This window comes from Marmota flaviventris, chromosome 10 (genome assembly GCF_047511675.1).
Source record: "Marmota flaviventris isolate mMarFla1 chromosome 10, mMarFla1.hap1, whole genome shotgun sequence".
NCBI classification, from domain to species: domain Eukaryota; kingdom Metazoa; phylum Chordata; class Mammalia; order Rodentia; family Sciuridae; genus Marmota; species Marmota flaviventris.
Genome location: NC_092507.1, coordinates 118,995,707 through 119,009,771, shown reverse-complemented (window position 1 = coordinate 119,009,771; position 14,065 = coordinate 118,995,707).

Sequence of the window (14,065 nt, the reverse complement as noted above, 5' to 3'; positions counted from 1 at the left end):
GTAACCAAGTATCAAAGAAATAAATGCACAGCTCCAAACCTTGTAAGCATTATTAGGAAATCCATATGGGGCTGGGACGACAGTGAGGAGAGACTAGGGGAATGTATTTTCCATGAAGTAGTCAGGAGGACCTCTTTGATGTGATCATGCTTTTTTTCTCCCCCTGGTACTACCACTGAGCTATACCCGTGGCCCTTTTTATTTTGAGGGAAGTACTCACTAAGTTGCCCAGACAAGCTTCAAACTTGTGATCGTCCTGCCTCAGCCTCTCAAGTCACTGGGATTTCAGGTGCACACCACAGTGATTGACTGGATGGGCTAATTTTGAGATGTGAATTAATCATTATATTTGCAGAGCTGGGTGTGGTGGTACACGTCTGTAATTCCAGTGACTTGGGAGGCTGAGGCAGGAGAATTGTGAGTTCAAAGCCAGCCTCAGCAACTTAGTGAGAGCCTGTCTCTAAAATAAAATATTTTTTAAAAAGGCCTAGGGATGGGCTGGAGATTTAGCTCAGTTGGTTCAGTGCTAGTCTTGCATGCACAGGGCCCTGCGTTCAATCCCCAGCTCCACAATAAAAAGGGCTGGGGATATGGCTCAGCAGTTAAGTGCCCCTGGGTTCAATCCCTGGTAACCACCTCCCCGCCCCCCGTTTTTTTTTTTTTTTTAACCTACAGATCAGATCGTTGAATCTGTTCATTGATCACCTCCTGTGTGGGCTCAGCATTCAGGGCTTTATATAGGCCGTGTGATTATATTATAATGGTGGCCTAGAAGGAAGGGAGTCTCCTTAGGCTGTTGTACAGATGAGGCAACTGAGCAGGGTGTGCCACACATCTTCTGTGGCCACTGCAGATTCCTTCTCTACCCTTCACTCTGCTCCCTGGCCAGGGGCTGAAGGCCTTGCCCCATGGCTTCTGCAGGGTTGGCCAGTAGAGAGCAGCACCCACTGGGGAAGAGACAAGAAAAAAGAGGTTGGGCATATATCTCTCCATGTCCCTTCTGTGAAGTGGCTGTAGTCACAACTCCTGCCAGGGGGCCCTCTCTGTGCAGATTCTAGGAACAATTCTCATCCCAGCCCTAGGACCCATAAGGCAGAAGTGAGTCCCTCCGTAACAAGAGCCAGGATAATGCACCATCCCTTGTGGTTCACCATGACCCTGCCTGCCACCCACTCCTTTGCATATAGTTCTTTTAAGAAGCATTCTTCATGGGGCTGGGGTTGTGGCTCAGTGGGACAGTGCTTGTTTAGCCCATGTGAGGCACTGGGTTCGATCCTCAGCACCACATAAAAATAAAGGCATTGTGTTGTGTCCATCTACACCTAAAAAATAAATATTAAAAAAAAATAAAGTTACTGTGTCCATCTACAACTAAAAAATGTTAATTAAAAAGAAAGAAAGAAAAACTCCTTAAATTATCCAGTTTGAGAGAGTCCTCCATTTCCTGTCAGAAGTTTGCCTGATACACTTGTCAGAGGCTAAAAATGATGGAGTTGGGATTCAGGCTCAAAGTGTGTGGTTCCAGAGCCTGATCATCACCTCTAAACTCTATTTCTTCCCTCCTTGGGACTGTCTCAGTGGAGGGAGAAAGGAAGACATCTCAGACTTTGGAATTGGGGGCGGGTGGAGGGAGGGAGAGGGAGAAAGAATAGGGAGGACTTTCCAAGGGGAAATGAGAGTGGGACCTATGGTGTTAGTGTATGAAATACAGGGTAAATAAAGATAGACAGTAGTTGTCAGAAAGAATGGGACACAGGCCTTATTCTTAGAGAACTGGGAAGGAACATGGAACTTTAAGGTTGGCTTGGAAATTGTGAATTGAGTCTAGGACCATTTGGGAGGACAGGAATTTTGGAGATCCCAGAAGGAGGTATAGGGATGTGCCCCCAACAACCCTTGTCTTCTCCAGCCAAGGGACAGAAGTTCTGACCAGATATCAGGCCAAAAATGAAAAGCAGTCTGGCTGACTCTGGATCAGTGCGGGACCATGCCAGTGATGCTTTGTGCTTTGTCACGGGATCAGGAAATCTTTGAGTAGGAGAGCTGAGGGGTGAGAAAACTGGGAAAGGTACAACAGGCCCCAGGAGCCAAGCAGAACAGGGTATCAGCTTTGACAGGCAAGAACCCTCCCCACCTGGCCAACACACACCCGCAAACACAGTAAACACATCCTGAGTCATGTAGTGTCCCATAGTCGTTCATTGCACAAACATAGATTGAGCCCTCACCATGTGGGCCTCTGAAGAGGTGAGGCCGCGAGGTGAGGTCTCTGCTCAGAGTGGGGACAGAGAGAGGAGTGCTCCGCGTGGAATAAAGTGGGTCAGGCAGGTGACAGGACTGTCCAGACACAGAGGATCACCATCAGGAGAGACTGAGCTTTGTTGGTGAGGGAGGAGGTGGGACAAAGCTGACACCACCTAAAGCCAAGTGCACACAAGGTCCACACACATGCGCGCACACACACACCCCATAACTCATCAACGTCACACCCCCCCACACACACACCACCCTTGGCCACAGGAACACACTCAAACGCGCTCTCGGTGCGCACACAGGCCAGGCTGGGTCCTCTGCCCGAAGCGGCCTTATTCTGCAAAGCGCAGAATACCCGCCGCGCCTCCTGGGCAGAGGGCCGCTGCCGCCTGCGCGGGGCGCTCGAGAGCATCGGGCCGGGCCGCGGGGTCCAGCGGCTGCCCAGCCCGCGGCCAGCAGCCGCCTCAGCGCAATGCCAGGAGGCCAGGCTGGGCCGAGAGACACGCCCAACGTCAGTTTCGTCATCTGCAAACAGAGATAAGAACCTTCGCGAGGGCTTAGTGCCATAGTGTCGCTGGCAGCCGGTGCGCGCCGTTCCTAGAGCACCGGGCGCCTGCCGTTCTGCACGTGCCCACGAGTGACCTTCCGCCTGCGGCAGAGGACGGGTGGGGCCCCGCACGCACAGAATTTGCTATTTGATCAGATATTCGCGGCGTATACAAAATGTAAGCGGGTGGGATACGGACGAAGGGCTTCTGCATTTCCATCCCCCGCAGCCCCCCGCTTCACCGCCTCGCCCGCGCCTGAACAGGTTTCCGAATTTTCCGTTATCTTCCCCCAAATAGGTCACGCAGATGCAAATACGCGCAGTCTTTCCCTTTTGATGCAAACAGTGGCGGGGAGTCTACCTCTCCGTATTTCCCTCATCCCCCATTTAGCAATTAATCTTAGACTCCGTCCATCTGAAGAGGCCTCAGTTGTGCTCACAGAATTTTTCTTGGGCAAAATCAATTCACCGAACCCCTCCCTCCGCACAAGTGAGTGGACTGCCAGAGAGGCGCTGCGACAGGGACCCGGCCTTCACCCCTCCTCTTCCCTGCCTTCCCCTCCCCTCTCCCTCGTCCTCCCTCTCTCCCTCCCTCTCCTCCTATTCCACGGGGGATGCAACCCAGGGGCCTCCACCGCCCGAATTACATCCCCAACTTATTATTTAGGTATTGCTACGTTGCCGAGACTGCCTTGAACTTATGATCCTCTTGCCTCGGCCTATGGAGTCTCTGGGATTATAGGTCTGCTACTCTTTTTTAATTGTGGTAATATGTGTGTAAGAACGTGGCTCCTTGGTACCTACCTGTAATCCCTATGACTAAGGAGACTAGGCTGGACAGGAGGATAATACATTGGAGGCCAGTCTCAGCAATTTAGAAAGACCCGATCTCAAAATGAAAAGTAAAAAGGACTGGAGATGTAGCCCGGTGATGGAGCACCCCTCACTCAGTTCAATCCCCAGTACTGAGGACTGGGAGGTGAGCACATGCTGAGGGAGGGGTCTGGGAAGAAGCAGAGGGAGAGAAAATGGAGGATACATTGCTGCCCAACACAGTGGTTTCACTTTCTCTTTAACACCATTAGGTAGGCTTTCTTGTCTCCTTATTTTGTTTAGTTAAATTTAGAGCACATATCGCCAGGCGGCGCTGTGGCACACACCTGAGTCAGGAGGATCCTGAGTTCAAAGCCAGCCTCAGCAATGGCAAGGTGCTAAGCAACTCAGTGAGACCCTGTCTCTAAACAAAATACGGCTAGGGATGTGGCTCAGTGTTGGGTGTCCCTGAGTTTGCTCTCCAGTACCAAACAAACAAATAAATAAATGAGTAGAGCCCATATCAAAGTGACTAAAACCTGTAGGCTTGGCATCACTAAAAGTGGGACAACCAGGGGCTGGGGGTTGTGGCTCACTGGTAGAGCGCTCATCTAGCTCGTGTGAGGTCCTGGGTTCGATCCTCAGCACCTATGGCCCTATCTGGCCATATCCAGAAATGTGGACAGTTCTAAAAAGAACCTAGTCTGTCAACAATCAACTAGCAAAATGAAAACACGGGAAGAGGGTACTGTTTACTTAAAAATGACCTAAGACACATACCAACAAATGCAATAGATGGACTTATTTGATGACGACGACCACAACTACTGCTGCTGCTGCCTCTTCTCCTGGCAGTACTGGGGATGGAGTTCAGTGCCTCTACCACTGGGCTATCTTCCCTGCCTCAGCTTCCAGAGCTGCATGAGCCAAGGCAGTCGACTCTTATTTAACTTTTTTTTTTTTTTTTTAGTTGTAAGCGGACACAGCACCTTTATTTTACTTATTTATTTTTATGTGGTGCCGAGGATGGAACCCAGTGCGTCACATGTGCCAGGCGATCACTCTACCCCTGAGCCACAACCCCAGCCCCTTATTTAACTTCTGATTTGAATACATGTTTGAGACAATCAAGGAAATTTGGACATGGATTGGGTATTAGATAATATTAAGTAATTACTATTAATTTTGTCCATTGTATTTTTTAAAAAAAATATTTTTTAGTTGTAGATGGACATAATATCTTAATTTATTTTTTATGTGGTACAGAGGATCAAACTTGCAAGGCAAGTGCTCTGCCTCCGAGCTACATCCCCAGCCCTGTCCATTGTATTTTTAAAATATTTTTAGGGGCTGGGGATGTGGCTCAGGCGGTAGCACGCTCGCCTGGCATGTGTGCGGCCCCGGTTCGCAGCACCACATACAAAGATGTGTCCGCCGAAAACTAAAAAAAAATAAATATTAAATAATTCTCTCTCTTTAAAAAAATTTTTTTTAGTTGTAGATGGACACAATATCTTTATTTTATTTATTTACTTTATGTGGTGCTGAGGGTTAAACACAGTGCCTCACACGTGCTAGGCAAGCGCTGTGCCACTGAACTACAGCCCCAGCCCCCTCCTCTGTATTTTTAAAAATCCTTACTATTAGAGATATATCCAAAAGTGTTTATGGGTGCACTGATATGGATATTGGGGATTTGATTTTAAATATTCCAGAGAAGAAAGAGTAGAATGATAGAGGCGGTGGGAATAGCAGGGGGGTGAATTGATAAAATCAGATGGAAAAATGTTGACAGTTGTGAGAGTTGGGTAACATGGATATGGGGATTCATTAGAATATTTTTATACCTTGGGTAGATTGTAAAAACAGGTCAGAGTAAATTCCATACAAAATCATCGCTTGGTCAGAGGTCGTGCTGTGCTCTGAGGGACAACAAAGGAGATGTGTGCTGGCTTTCAGGAGGTTCCAGGCTGGGGCTAGGTGGGCCATGCCTGTCGTCCCAGCAACTCAGGAGGCTGAGAAGAGAAGAAAAGAAGAAAAAGAAAAAAAAAAAAAAAAAGATCTGGGACTGGGTGCAGTGATGCTCACCTTTGATCCCAGCAGCTTCTGAGGCTGAGGCAGGAGGATTGCAAATTTGAGGCTAGCTTGGTCAATTTATCTAGACCCTGTCTCAAAATAAAAAATAAATAAAAAGAGCTGGGGATGTCGCTCAGTGGTAGAGATTCCCTGGGTTAAATCCCTAGTATGGCTACCCCCGCAAAAAAAAAATAATAATAAAACCAAAAATCCCAGGAGTTTCAAGTGATGGGGAAGACAGATGAGGATTTGAGAGAATTCAAGCAATGCCTAAATCTGGTGATTAGGGTTCACGGGGCAAGAGGGAGGGTGAGTTCAGGGCCACATGGAGACCCAGAGGACACCTAATTCAGTAAGGGAGTTCTCAGGATGACAGTGTGGCCTCTTTAATAAGAGACCACAAGATACAAAAGGGATTGGGGCGTTGTCGCTCAGTGGTAGACTGTTTGCCTAGCATGCGTGAGGCGTGAGTTCCACCCACAAGACCGCAGAATAAACAAAATAGAAGCCAGGCATGGTGGCACATGCCTGTAATCCCAATGGCTCCGGAGGCTGAGAGAGGAGGATCTTGAGTTCAAAGCCAGCCTCAGTAACGGCGAGGCACTAAGCACATCAGTGAGACCCTGTCTCTAAATAAAATCCAAAATAGGGTTGTGGATGAGCCACATCCCCAGCCCCATTTTGGATGTGGTTGAGTGCCCCTGAGTTCAATCTCTGGTACCCCAAAATAAATAAATAAATAAACAAACAAACAAGATAGAGATAATAAATAATAAAATAAAAACAATTGCTGAAAGCAGACACTGCCGCAGTGGGCTGGGATGCAGTGGAAAGTGGGCAATAGTGTGTCGTTGCTGGGGCAGTGCTCACAACCGTGTTCCTCCTCCTGTGGCAGGCCCCCATCAACCTGTGAAAGACATTTTATCTCCATTTTAGGGATTAGAAAAAATGATGCTAAAAGCAGTTAGGTAATTAACCCCAGATAAAACCTATTAACAAGGAGTTGAACTCAGATCTGGTTGATTGCAAAGCTGTGTTCTTTCCACGAGCCGGACCCTGTGTGTTTAGTTTAGGAGACCCTGGCCTACAGCCCTGCCACGTGCTTCCCAGGGCAAGTTAAACTGGGCATGGCAGGTCGAGGAGTTTTTGTCCTAGCTAGGCTGGGCCCAGACTGTCCCAGAGGGTTCAAGTCATCCCCTGAGTTCTGTTGGGAAAGTCCCTTCTTGTAGGCCTCAGACTGACACTGAAAAAGTGAGAGGGCTCTTGTTCTGGGTGACACATGCATCCCCCACGTCAAGTCCCCCTCCCTCCACCCCAGGTTTCACTCCTTGTATCTTCAACATGGAGTTGACAATGAGGGCAGATTGATAATTCTTTGGATTCAAATGGATTTAAATATTTATAAAGACCTTTCCCTTACTTTAACATTTCTGATTTTTTTTTTTTCCTTCAGTACTGGGGATTGAACCTCAGGCCTTGCGCATGCTAGGCACGTGCTGTACAAATGAAGCACACCTTCAGTTCCCCTATTTTTAAGATTTTATTTTGAGACGGGGTCTCGCTAAGTTGCCAAGGCTGGTCGAGAGCTTTAGATCATCCTGCGTCAGCCTCCCGAGTACCTGGGATGTATCACCATGCCTGACTCTCTTTTTCTTTCCACCCTATGAAATAATAAGCAAGATAAAGATTGGTCTCTGCTCTGGGTTCCCGACACAGAGCTCCTAAATCTCTTGTAAATTACTAAGTGATCATGAGCTAGGAGCCACCTTTTGTTATATAATTTTGTGTTTAGCCCTGGTGTCTCACACAGAGATACTGAACCTCTTGGAATTTCCTGGGTGATAGGAGCATCTTTTGTTCTAATGAGGTAACTCTTGGCGGGCTCCTAAATGGGGGCTTGTCACTGGAAAGACCAAGCCATGATTAGAACCTTGGAACTTTCAGCTGTACCCCTTATCCTTCGGGGAAGGGGCAGGAGCTTGAGATTGACTTAATAATTGTTCATGCCTAGGTGGTGGAGCTTCCATAAAAATCCTTAAACTAGCTGGGCATGGTGGCGCATGCCTGGAATTCCAGGGGCTCTGGAGGCTGAGGCAGGAGGACAGCAAGTTCAAAACCAGCCCCATCAACTTAGCAAGGCCCTAAGCAACTTAGTGAGACCCTGTCACAAATTAATAATTATAAAAAAGGACAGGGGAGCTAGGGTTGTGGCTCAGTGGCAAAGCACTTGCCTAGCACGTGTGAGGCCCTGGGTTCGATCCTCAGCACCACATATAAATAAATAAAAAATCAACAACTAAAAAAAAAAAAAAAAAAATCTGGTGATGTGGCTCAGTGGTTAAGTGTCCCTGGGTTCAAACTCTGGTACCAAAAACAAAATAAACAGGAAAAGAAACAAACAAACAAAAACCCCTAAACTATGTGGTTTGGAGAGCTTCTGAGTTGGTGAACACATCAACACGCGGCCCACTCCCATTCTCAGGGACAGGAGTTCCTGTGTTCAGGACTCTTTTTCCCCTCCTACTGGGGAACGAACCCAAGGGCACTCTACAATGAGCTACATCTTTTTTTTTTTTTTTAACTTTTATTTCGAGAGAGGGTCTAATTTTTATTTTTATTTATTTATTTTTTTAATTTTTATTGTTGGTTGTTCAAAACATTACATAGTTCTTGATATATCATATTTCACACTTTGATTCAAGTGGGTTATGAACTCCCATTTTTACCCCGTATACAGATTGCAGAATCACATCAGTTACACATCCATTGATTTACATATTGCCATACTAGTGTCTGTTGTATTCTGCTGCCTTTCCTATCCCCTACTATCCCCCCTCCCCTCCCCTCCCCTCCCCTCTTCTCTCTCTATTAGTTTTTATTTCGAGAGAGACTCTTACTGTGTTATCCAGACTGGTCTCAAATTTGCAATCTTCCTAGCCTCAGGCTCCTGAGTTGATGGGATTAGAGGTGCTTGCCACAAAGCCTGGTCCTAGGACCCTTTGGACCTTGTTCTAGCATCTCTTTATCTGGCTGTTCCTTCGGGTTTTTTTTTTTTTTTTTTAATATTTTTAGTTGTAGTTGGACACAGTACCTTCATTTTATTTATTTATTTTTATGTGGTGCTGAGGATCGAACCCACGGCCTCCACCTGCTAGGCAAATGCTCTATCACTGAGCTACAGCCCCAGCCCTCCATTCATATTCTTTATATATCCTTTATTATATAAAAAATTGATAAACATAAATATTTCCCTGGCTTCTGTGAGTGGTTAGAGAATATAATGGAAACAGAAGAGGGGGTCATGGGAACTTTCCATATAAAACTGGTCTATTAGATGAACAAGTGACAACCTGAACTTGCCTTTGGCATCTAAAGTGGGAAGGGAGAGGTCTCATGGGACTGAGTTTCCTGTGGGGTCTCCACTAACTTCAGGCTAGATAAATGTCAGAACTGAATTGAGGCAGCTCAATAAAATGTGCCTGTAGTTCTAGCTACTCAGGAGGCCGAGGCAGGAGGATCACAAGTTCAAGGACAGCCTCAGCAAATAAGTGAGGCTCTGTCTCATTGCGGAAAAACAGAAGGGCAACGGATGCAGCTCAGTGGAAGAAGGCCCTGGGTTCAATTCTCCGGTTTTATTTTATTTTTTAAAATATTTTTTTTAGTTGTAGATGGACACAATATCTATCTATCTATCTATCTGCGTACTTATTTATTTACGTGGTGCTGAGGATCGACCCCAGTGCCTCGCGCATGCAAGGCAAGCGCTCAACCACTGAGCTACAGCCCCAGCCCCTCCATTCCCAGTATTTGACTATTTAAATAACCAGGCTGCTTACCTGGAACTGTCCTGTCCTGAGCTCTGGACTCTACCTGGAGTCCCTTCTGTTTCTATCTGCTAAAAATTGCAGCTCTGGGGATTTCGCAAATGGCTTCAGCTCCCTCAGTGACACGAATGATGCAGATGTAACTGGTCAACTGTATGGGCCTGAGTGGGGAAGGCCGGCAGGGGTGATTGGAGAGCGGGAAACCTCATGATATAAAATGAGGAAATCGGAGTCAGAATTGCTTTGTTTTTCAGTTTGAATTTGTGCTCATTTCTAGGTATTTTTCAGCACACCAGCTCTGGGTCACAATCTCTAATTTTCTTTGAGCTTCCGCCTGTGTTTGTTTTTGATACCAGGGATTGAACCTAGAGGACTTTTACCACTGAGCCATATCCCAGCCCTTTTTATTTTTTATTTTGAAACAGAGTTACGTGAAGTTGCTTAGGGCTTCACTAAATTGTTGAGGCTGGCCTTAAACTTGAGATCCTCGTGTCTCAGCCTCCTTAGCCGATGGAATTATAAGTGCGAGCCACCACACCACTTCATTTTTTTTAATATTTATTTTTTAGCTGGACACAATATCTTTATTTATTTATTTTTATGTGGTGCTGAGGATCGAACCCAGGGCCTCGCATGTGCCAGGCAAGCCCTTTACCACTGAGCCACAACCCCAGCCCCACACCATTTGTTTTTAAATGGGTTTTTCACTATGTTGTTCACTCTTTTTAATTTTTATTATTTTTTAATTTTTTAGGTGTAGATGGACACACCACAATGCCTTTATTTTTATGTGGTGCTGAGGATTGAACCCGGGTCCTGCCCGTGCTAGGCGAGTGCTCTACCGCTGAGCCACAATCCCAGCCCGGTTTTTAATTTTTATTTATAGACGCAACTGAGTCTATAAATAGACTTTTCTTTTCTTTTTTTTTTTTTTTTTTTTTTGGGAGGAGGTAGTGGGGATTAAACCCAGGAGCACTTTACCACTGAGTTACATCCCTAACCATTTTTACTTTTTATTTTAAAACAGTTCTCACTGATTTGCTTAGGGCTTCACTAAGCCTCAGCCTCCCAAATCATTGACCACTCCCATCTGTTTTCAAAGTTGATGCCATCGCACTTATTGATTCTTTCTCCCCCTTTATTGATAATGTGTTCTGAGCTATAGGAGTTCTATTGAGAAAAGTCCTTGCCTACCACTCTATGTCGGAATGTCTCCCCTATGTTTTCTTGTATCAGTTGCAAAGTTTCTTATCCTAGATCCTAAGAGTTTTATTAATGTGCAGTTGTCCTTTGTCCAGGGTGAGAGATAGGGATCCATAAGGATATCCAGTTTTCTCAGCACCATTTATTAAAAAGTCCTTTAATGCCAGGCATGGTGATGCTTACCTATAATCCCAGCAGCTCAAGAGCCTGAGGCAGGAGGATCACAAGTTCAAAGCCAGCCTCAACAACCTAGCAAGGCCCTAAGAAACTTAGGGAGACCCTGTGTCAAAATAGAAAATGGGCTGGGGGTGTGCTCAGTGGTTAAGTGCCCCTGGGTCAATCCCCTGTACTGAGATAAGAAGAAAACAAGTTCAAGGCCAGCTTTGGTGACTTAGTGAGACCCTCACTCAAAATAAAAATTAAAAGGGCTGAGGATGTAGCTCAGTGGTTAAACACCTTGGGTTCAATCTCTGGTGCCCCCCCCCCCCAAAAAAAAAGATCTGTCTTTTCTCTACTTTGTGTTTTTGGCACCATTGTCCAAGATTAGATGACTGTATCTGATTGGGCTTGTCTATGTGTTTCCTATTCTATTTCATTGGTTTACCTGTTTCTCTCTCTCTCTCTCTCTTTTTTTTTGGTGGTGCTGGGGATTGAACCGAGGACCTTGAGGCATGGAGGCAAGTACTCTACCAACTGAACTATATCCCCAACCCAGTTTAGCTGTCTCTTTTTTTCTATTGATGTGATAAATTACATTTATTGATTTCCATATGTTGAACCAACCTTGCATGCCTGCGATGAATCCCTCTTGATTGTGGTGCATGATCTTTGTGATATGTTTTTGTATTCTATTTGCCAGAATTTTATTGAAAATTTTTACATCTATGTTCATTAGACATACTGGTCTGAAGTTTTTTTTTTTTTTTAATGTATCTTTGCCTGGTTTTGGAATCAGGGTGATATTGGCCTCGTAGAATGAGTTTGGAAGTGCTCCCTCTTTTCTTTCTTGAAATAAATCATGCTGTTTTAGTTAGTATAGCTCTGTAGTATAATTTGAAATTGGGTATTGTGATTCCTCCAGCATTGCTTTTTTTTTTTTTTTTTTGCTCAGAATTGCTTTGACTATTTTGGGTCTTTTGTTCTACATAAATTTTAGGTCAGTTTTTCCCTAGTCCTGTGAAGAATATTATTGGTATTTGGTGGGGATTGTATTGAATCTGTAGAATGCTTTTGGTAGCATGGCCATTTTAACAACGTTGACTTGCCTATCCGTAAACATGGGAGGGCTTTCCATATTTTAGTATCTTCTGTTTTTTTCAGTGTTCCGTAATTTTCCTTGTAGAGGTCTTTCACATCTTTGGTTAGATTTATTCCTAGGTACTTACTTTTTTTTTTTAAGCTACTGTAAATAGACTTGTTTTCCAGATTTGTTCTCAATGGGTTCATTGTTTGGGTGGAGAAAATCTATCTATTGATTTTTGTATGTTGATTTTGATTCCTGAATTTGTTTGTCAGATCTTAGAAGTCTTCTGGTAGAAATTTTAGGATGTTCTAAATATAGGAACATATTATCTGCAAATAGGGATAATTTGACTTCTTTCTTTCCTAGTTATATCCCTTTTATTTATTTTTCATTGACTAATTTCTCTGGCTAAAATTTAAAGTACTATATGGAGTAAGAGTGGTGAGAATGGACATCTTTGTCTTATTCCTGATTTAAGAGGAAATGCTTTCAGTTTTCCCCTATGTGTTTAACATTTTGAGGAATTGCCCAGTTGTTTTCCATAGTGGCTTCACCATTTTACTTTCCCACCAATATGTAAGAGTTCCAGTTTCTCCATATTATCACCAACAGTATGCTTTTTTTTTTTTTCTTAGTATGTTCAGTGTGTTAATTGACTGATTGATTCCAGGGATTGAACCCAGAAGTGCTTAAACACTAAGCCACATCCCTAGCCTGTTTCTATTTTTTGAGACAGGATCTCCTAAGTTGCTCAGGGCCTCAGTAAATTGCTGAGGCTGCCTTTGAACTTGTGATCCTCCTTCCTCATCCTCTGGAGCCACTGGAATTATAGGCATGGGCTACTGTGCTTGGCTTGTTTTTATTTTAATATAGCCATTTTGCTAAGAATAAGTTTTATCCTATTGTGTGTGTGTGTGTGTGTGTGTGTGTTTTCTTTTTCCTGTACGGGGGATCAAACCCAGGAACTGACCCCGTTAGGCAAGGGCTGTACTCTGAGGTATAACCCAAGCCCTGCTTTTCACTCTCTTGATAGTGTTCTTTGATGCACAAAGGATTTTAATATTTATTTATTTATTTATTTTGGTACTGAGGATTGAACCCAGGGTCCCTCTTCCATTGAGCTACATTCCCAACCCTTTTTATTTTTTATTTATTTTATTTTATTCAGTTATTTTGAGACAAGGTCTCACTATGTGGCCCAGATTTATGGATAGTAATTATCAACATTGTCAAAATGTCCGTACTACCAAAGATTTTATTTTTTATTTTTATTTTATTTTATTCATTTATTTTGAGACAAGGTCTCACTAAGTAGTCCAGCATGGTCTTGAACTTATGATCCTCCAGTCTCCTGAGTACCTGGCATTATAGGTACATGCCTGACAAAAGTTTTATATTTTGATGTAGTATACAATTGAACAACGTTTTTCTTTTGTTGTGTATGTTTTTGGTGTCACATCTAAGAATCCATTGTGAAATTTAAAGTAATGGAGATTTATTCCTGTTTTCTTCTAAGAGTTTTATATATTTTTAGTTTTAATCCAGAAAACAAAAAATTAGAAATTTTAGGTTCTAATTAATTTTGAGTGAAATTTTTATGTGGTGTGAGATGGTAATTTAACTTCATTCTTTTGCATTTGGAAATCCAGATATCACAGTAATATTTGTTGAAGACACTTTCTTTTCCCCTTGAGTGGACAGGTACCCTTATCAAGAATCAACTGGGGGGCTTGGGGTTGGGGCTCAGTGGTAGAGTGCTTGCCTCGCATGTATGAAGCTTGGATCCTCAGCACCACATAAAAATAAATAAATAAAATAAAGGTGTTGTGTCCATCTACAACTAAAAAAAAAAAATTTAAAAAAAAAGGAAGAAAAAAATAATCAATTGGGGTTGTGGTGCTACTCATAATCACAAGGACTGGGGAGGCTGAGGCAGGAGGATCGAAAGCTGCAAGCCAGCCTTAGCAATTTAGTGAGCTCCTGTTTAAAAATAAAAAGTAAAAAGTGTTGGGGATGCCATTCAGTGGTAGACTGCTCCAGGTTCAATCCCCACACCATACACACACACACACACACACACACACTTGACATATGGGCTTATTTTGA